Source organism: Epinephelus moara, chromosome 22 (assembly GCF_006386435.1).
Source record: "Epinephelus moara isolate mb chromosome 22, YSFRI_EMoa_1.0, whole genome shotgun sequence".
NCBI classification, from domain to species: Eukaryota; Metazoa; Chordata; class Actinopteri; order Perciformes; family Serranidae; genus Epinephelus; species Epinephelus moara.
Genome location: NC_065527.1, coordinates 29967385 through 29974522, shown reverse-complemented (window position 1 = coordinate 29974522; position 7138 = coordinate 29967385). Strand labels below are relative to the sequence as shown.

At 44.8% G+C, this 7138-nt stretch overlaps 1 protein-coding gene across 1 annotated transcript in view; it reads left to right on the top strand.

The window, feature by feature from the left end:
- LOC126383943 (glutamate receptor ionotropic, kainate 5-like) overlaps positions 1–7138 on the top strand; it is a 169337-nt gene that overhangs the window by 6848 nt on the left and 155351 nt on the right. The gene's annotated exons all lie outside the window — the stretch shown is intronic.

Genomic DNA, 7138 nt, shown 5'->3' with positions numbered 1-7138 from the left:
TAGCATCTGGCTGCCCAGCCTGTTTGGGTGGACACCGTCGGGCTTGTAAAAGGAGGGACGGTTCCAAAACAGGTTAAAATTGTCGATAAAACCAAAGTTAAGAGCTTTGCAGGTGGACTGTAACCAGGTGTTGAGGTACAGGAGTCTTGAAAAACGCCCTGCTCCGAGGGTGTGTACTGGGAGAGAACCGCTGTCTAGGCTAACGGCTAACATGCTAACTATTATTTTTATGTCACTAGTCACTTGAAACAAATTTAGGATGATAGGAGACCGTTTGAAATAAACTGAAATTTCCCTTTAAAGGATTTGGTTTTATTCTGTATGTTGTTGGTGTTTTCTCACCAAAAAATCCAATAAAAGACCAAACCAACAATGCATTAAGTCGTCTCTTAGTATTTTCTGACTTCCTGTCTGTGGCTCTGAGCTTCAAGCCCATTGGTTCCGACTGACAAAGTAAATCTTTTAAAAACACCTCACAAACATATAGTGTGATTAAAAAAAATTCTTGATACTCAGAAGTCTAGTGTGCTTCATTTGTAACTTAAAGGCTTCAGAAAACATACAAGACACATTTTTAGTAAAAGTCATAGGAAGAGAAGCTTGTAGGTTTTATCTAAACAGAGTTATTTTCATTATAAAAACTGTCGTGGCGGCTCTAGGACAAGTACACTTACATTGATCACTTCCATAAAATAAAACGAGAAATTGGAGAAGTTTGAAAAAATTGTTAAAATTAAATTAGGGAACTGATCACAGATGTATTGTCTCTGTGTGTTTTTACATCTATTGTTGCTTTTAATTTGCAGCTATACTTTTAATGAAGCTGATATGTCATGACAGTCAAGAACACCCCCGGCAGCCAATCAGCGTTGAGCTGCAAGCGACAGGACCCAGCGAAATACTGCTTGACTTTGTATGTAAACTTGTCGCTAGCGAAAAAAAAAAACAGGTCAGGTGTCAACACACCTTAAGTCAATTTCTAAATCAGCTGGGCAAGTATTTGTTTTTGTCAAACAAATAAGAGGAAATTTGTTAGGGACTATTTTCAACAGTGGATTTATCCACATTTGCTGCTACAGGGAGTATTTGGCAGCAATTTGTCCCTGATCATTTTTAAAATCTATGTTTTTCTCAACGCAGTTTTGTATGGATATTTAAAGTGGAAACAGACAAACAAGAAAGAGAGAGAAATGATGTCTGGCTGCTAGCCTGACTGGATCCACACCAGGCAGCTTTTATTTTCTTGGGAGATTGTTTCCGGTGGCAGACAGAATTGCATAGTGAATCCAAAGATTATAGACCTTTTTACTGTTAAACGTACTGTTGACTGTCATCAGTAAGTAAGGTAAGTAAAGTGGGCTTAGCTAGGAGGAAAACTCCTTCAAAGACATTAGCTAGCGCTAGCTAGGAAGTTTGGTGGCTTATTTTAGACAATGGAGGAAGATGATGCAAGTGGTGCATTTAGAAATACTCATTCCGAGTGTCAGTGTGCACTCTAGCACTAGTCAACTGTCAGAAATGCAGCTGAAAGGAAACATTCATGCACCTGAACCTGGCTGTCTGACTCTCTTCAGGTGATGGAAAATCTAATTTAGTTCCACTCCAACACATTCAGTTTAAACAAATTTTCAAGGTTTACAATTCAGTAGCTGAGGAATCAAAAGGACTGTTTGAAAGTGTTTTTGTCACTCAAGGACTCAGGTCATGGTGGGAAACTGCCAGCAGTCAAATGCTGGTACAGTTTGTCCTGCGGTGTATGCTGTACTGGGCTGATTTACCTGCTGCGATGGCAGGGAACCAAACATCGAGCTGTTCTTTTATAAACAGCTTCCAAAGCCACAATTATTTTTCATAGAGTTATGAGCTCATGCTTTTTTTTTTCTCTTTCAAGTTAATGAGTGAATCAATGGGAAACAATTCAGAGATTATGTTGTCACGTACAAATACATGACTACTTCTGCATCAGCTTGCCTTATAAACAATGACATCCAACAGTCTCTTTATTTACTCAACAAACAGTGACAAACTATGCCTGAACAACGTTTTAAAAGTGCATTCTTAACGAACAAAGAACAAAGAAGAAGAATAAGCAAAGCTGTGAGCGTGATGTGTCCTCAGACGGCTGAAGTGCTTCAGTAGCTTCTCTATCTTATTCTTGGAAACAAACCCTCCAGAAAAAGCAATTATAACCAGCACTTCACATGAGCAGCAATCAAATCACAAAACAAGAATGACTCAGCCGTAATTATCAATCACCTAAGTCTAAGGAGCAGATTCATCGCTGTCATGCTGAGAAGCGACCCAGATGAGATCAGAGACGGTGACTGTAATTAGAGCAAATTCGTGTGATTGTTGCAGGTCTCCGGCCGAGCCGCCACGCCAGCTCACAGGTCAATAAATCCTAGTCTAATGGCAATTAGTGTTCAGAGGAGCTGATACCAGAAGAGAAACAAACAGGAGTCAATCGGTGTGTCAGAGGGCTGACGAAGAAATTACCACTGCAGAGAAACAGCAGACTGTTGATTCAAAGTATTCAGTTACAAAAACATGAAAAGTTTGATATTGACTGGTTTGTGTCTGAAGGAACCAGCCCGCCCTCACCTGAAAAATAGATTTATATGTTGTCGGTGCAAGCTGTTTATTATGATCCATATTTACCTTTATTGTTAGGAGGCAACCTGCCGTGGCTGCAGTAATTATGACAGAAGCAGAGGCGTAAGTCAGATGACTTAGTATTAAGGGCGCCAAAGGCTGCATAGTGTATAGAGATTGGCTGGTGGACGGGTCAAATCAACACAGTACTTTCATCGAGGAGACCATTGTTTGTGTTCTGTGTAAAACCAAAAGCTGTGTTAACAAACCCACTGCAAATCTTCACTTAGCAACCCAGTCTTACTCCAATGTTGTTGAAATCTGGCATTTGGGCAGTGACTTCCGGCATCGGACACTGATGAAAAAAGCTATTCTTTCACATTTGCATGAACATTTGCATGGGGAAATGTGGCAGGACAACAACAAAAGTTAAGGCAGCGGAAGTCCAGATAGGGTGGATAGGAGGAATGGTGGATGGCTCAACCACAGACTTATACCCAGGAGGCCAGTAAGATTGTGTTCTTTTTTCCTAAACTCAACCACGTATGTGTGTTGGCTTAATGTAACCATCTTTGTTTGTAATTGAAGGAAAAAAACAAGTCAACTCGTGGTGTTGTACTGAGGTAGTATGCAAACTGTACATTTCCTGTGAAACAGACAATGCATGTCAGAGGCAGAACTTAACATGGCATCCCAGAACGTCAACAACCAACGCATCCATGGTACCTTGCGTGTCATATCTTGTCATGGAAAGTCCTTGACCAGAGTGAGAATGTGTTGCATTTGGAAGCTAAGCCCCAAATAAATGTCTAGTCCACTTTACTAGCCAGGTGTGGCCACACATTTTTACAAATAAACTCTGGTCTAAATTACATGCCAAGTCTCGTGGCCATTGATGCTGCAAAGCAATTCATTTTTATTGAAGTTCTTTGGATGTACAAAACCTTTTAAAGCCTACCAGGTCATCAGCTACTGGACTGAGAAAATCCTTAGTTGCTTAGTGCATAAATGTTTAAAATGTTGTCAGTATGGACATGCTACCGATTGTCAGCTTGGTTCAATTCTCCACAATTGAATCATTCAATTTATTTTACTGAAACCATGAGCATCCTTTCCTTTTTCATTTTTTCATTTTTTTCGTTTATCCGGGGCCAGGTCATGGGGGCAGCAGGCTGAGCAAAGCATCCCAGACATCCCTCCCCCCAGCAACGCTTTCCAGATTTTGCTAGGGGACCCCAAGGCGTTCCCAGGCCAGATGAGATATGTAATCTCTCCAGCATGTTGTGGGTCTGCCCCGGGGCCTCCTATCAGTAAGATGTGCCTGAAACACCTCCAGCAGGAGGTGCCCAGGAGGCATCCTAATCAGATGCCTGAACCACCTCAACTGACCCCTTTCGGGAGCAGTGGCTTTACTCTGAGCTCCCTCCTGATGTCTGAGTTCCTTACCCTATCTTTAAGGCTCAGTCCAGCCACCCCACAGAGGAAACTAATTTCAGCTACTTGTATCCGCGAGCTCATTCTTTCAGTCACTACCCAGAGCTCATTACCATAGGTGAGGGTTGGAATGTAGATGGACCAGTAAATTGAAAGCTACACCTTCTGGCTCAGCTCCCTCTTCACTACGACAGACTGATGCAGTGCCTGCATCACTGCAGAAGCCTAACCAAAACGCTAATCCATCTCACACTCCATTCTACTCTCACTCGTGAACCTAGACCCTAAGATACTTGAACTACCTTATTGAGGCAGTAACTCTTCCCCAACCCACAGAGGGTAATCCACCAGTTTCCCGCAGAGAACCGTGACCTCAGATTTGGATGCGCTGCTTCTCATCCTGACCGCTTAGCTGCAAACCGCCCCAGTGCATGCTGGATGTCATGGTATGCTGAAATCAACAGAACCATATCATCTGCGGAAGCAGAGATGCAATTCTTGGGTCCCCAAACTGGACCCCTTCCTCCCCCTGGCTGCACCTCAAGATCCTGTCTATGAAAATCACAAACAGGATCGGTGAAAAGGAACAACCAACACCCACCGAGAATGTGTTTTACTTTACACCGAGTATGCGGACACAGCTCTCACTTTGGTCATACAGGGACCGGATGGCTTATAGCAGCGAACCCGGTACCCTGTACTCCTGCAATAGCCCCCACAAGACACCCAGAGGGATGCGGTCGTAAGCCTTCTCCAAGTCCACAAAACACATTTTCGACACAGGTTCGACAATTGGTCGGAGCATCCTTTCTAGCACCCTGGAATAAACTTTTCCCAGGAGGCTGAGCAGTGTGATAGCTTAATAGTTGGAGCGCACCGTCCAATCCCCTTTTTTGAAAATGGGAACCACCACCCCAGTCTGCCACTCCGCAGGCACTGTATCCAACCTTCACGCAACACTGAAAAGGCGTGTCAGCCAAGACAGCCCAACAGTGTCCAGAGCCTTCAGCATCTCAGGGCAAATCTAATTCACAACCGACTCCTTGCCACTAGTCAGCTTTTTGACTACCTTAGCAACCTCTGCCAGGGATATGGGTGAGAGTTCCCCCGGGTCTTTAGACTCTGCCTTCTCTGTGGTAGACGTGACGTCCATGTTCTGGAGTTCCTCAAAGTGCTCCTTCCGCTGGCTGATAATGTCCCCAGTTCGGGTCTGCAGTTCTCTTTCTCTGCTGAGCACAGCCTGAGACAAGCCCTGCTTTTCCTTCCTGAGGCATCTAACGGTCTGCCAGAACTTCTTTGAGGCCAACTGAAAGTGCTTCTCCATAGCCTCCCGGAACTCCTCCCACCCCCAGGTTTTTGCTCCAGCGACCGCCACAGCTGCAGCCCATCTGGCCATCCGGTACCTGTCTGCTGCTTCAGGAGACCCCTGGGCCAGCCAGACCCAAAAGGCCCCCTTCTTTAGCCTGATGGCCTCCCTCTTAGGTTACCACCATGTCAGGCACTGACAACCTTCTGACCACAGCTCTTAGCAGTCACCTCCACAATGGAGGCTTTCAACATGGATCACTCGAATTCTAAATCCCCAATCTCTCACAGGATGCAGGAGAAATTCTTCCAGAGGTGGGAGTTGAAGACTTCATGGACAGGGGCCTCAGCCAGATGTTCCCAGTTCACCCTCACTACACATTTGGGTTTACCAGGTCTGTCCAGCAGCCGCCCCCACCATCTGATCCAACTTACCACCAGGTGCTGATCAGCTGACGGCTCTGCTCCTCTCTTCACCTGATTGTCCAAGACACACGGCCACAGATCTGATGATACAACCACAAAGTCGATCATCGATCTTTGGCCTAGGGTGTTCTGGTACCAGGTACACGTATGAACCTCCCTGTGCTTGAATCTGGTGTTTGTTACGGCCAGTCCATGATTCGCACAGAAGTCCAATAACAAAGCACCATTCGGGCTCAGGTCAGGCAGACCATTCCTCCCATGAGCACCAAAGCATAATTTATTCAGCACAGTAAATAGTAAATGGACTTGAATTTTTATAGTGCCCCTCTAGTCGTCCCACCTCTTAAAGTGTTTTTAAAACTACATGCCACATTCACCTAATCACACACACATTTGCACACTGGTGGCCATGGCTATCATACAAGTTTAGTTTAACATTCACACGCACCATGGGTGTGTGAGTGCGCCATTGATGCACCACAAACCATTTACACACTGATGGCTGTGCCATAACTGTGAATGGTGTGTGATTCAGTAGGTTCCCAAGGATACTTAAGAAGTCAAACCACCGATCTTTCCATTAGTGGACAGCCCACCTTCCTCCCTTTTAGGTGGCCATAAAGTCTGAATATATGTCCATTCCTAGATCATTTATATTCCTTTATTCTGAAAGGGTTCAGCCATTCAAAAGAATGAAAACAGTTTTTTTGTGAAAAAATTACCCAGGTTGTGAATATTTTCCTGTGAAGTCTAATGCTTACTGTATGCTAACTTCTTTTGTCAATGGAAGACTGCACTGGGTCTCTCTGTCTGGGCGGCTGTGGTGCAGGAGGTAGAGCAGGTAGTCATCCACTAATCGGAAGCTCCACAGTTCCATCATCAGCTTCCCCAGTCTGTATGTAATGGCGCGTTCCAGGCAACCTGTAACTCGTGTTTTTACAACCTTCTACCTAGGGCTGGGCGATAAATCGATTTTATCGATTAATTCGAATTTGTAGTTTAGGCCGATTTGTTTTAATGAAAATCGAGTTTCTATTTAAAATCCGCCACCACCGCTCCACTCTGGGCTCCCGTAGTTCAGAGTAGGCTCCGCGCGCTTGATACACAAACAACATGGCAGCGAGTGCTGAAGAACTCGTTCAAGAAAGGGAACGAGTTCTTCAGCGCTTTTATGAACACACCTGTGTCTGTGTCTGTGTCTGTGTGTGCATCAGGGCCGAACTCCGCCGTGCGCGACACAGAGAGCAGAGGAGGATTTTAGACGCGCACCGTGTAGGGACATAAATGACATGCCGTTGTGTAAATAAGATGAATAAGTGTTCCCAACGCCAAGCTGGCAGACCCCCGAACCGTAGTAAAGGGACCTCCGAAGACCATTAGC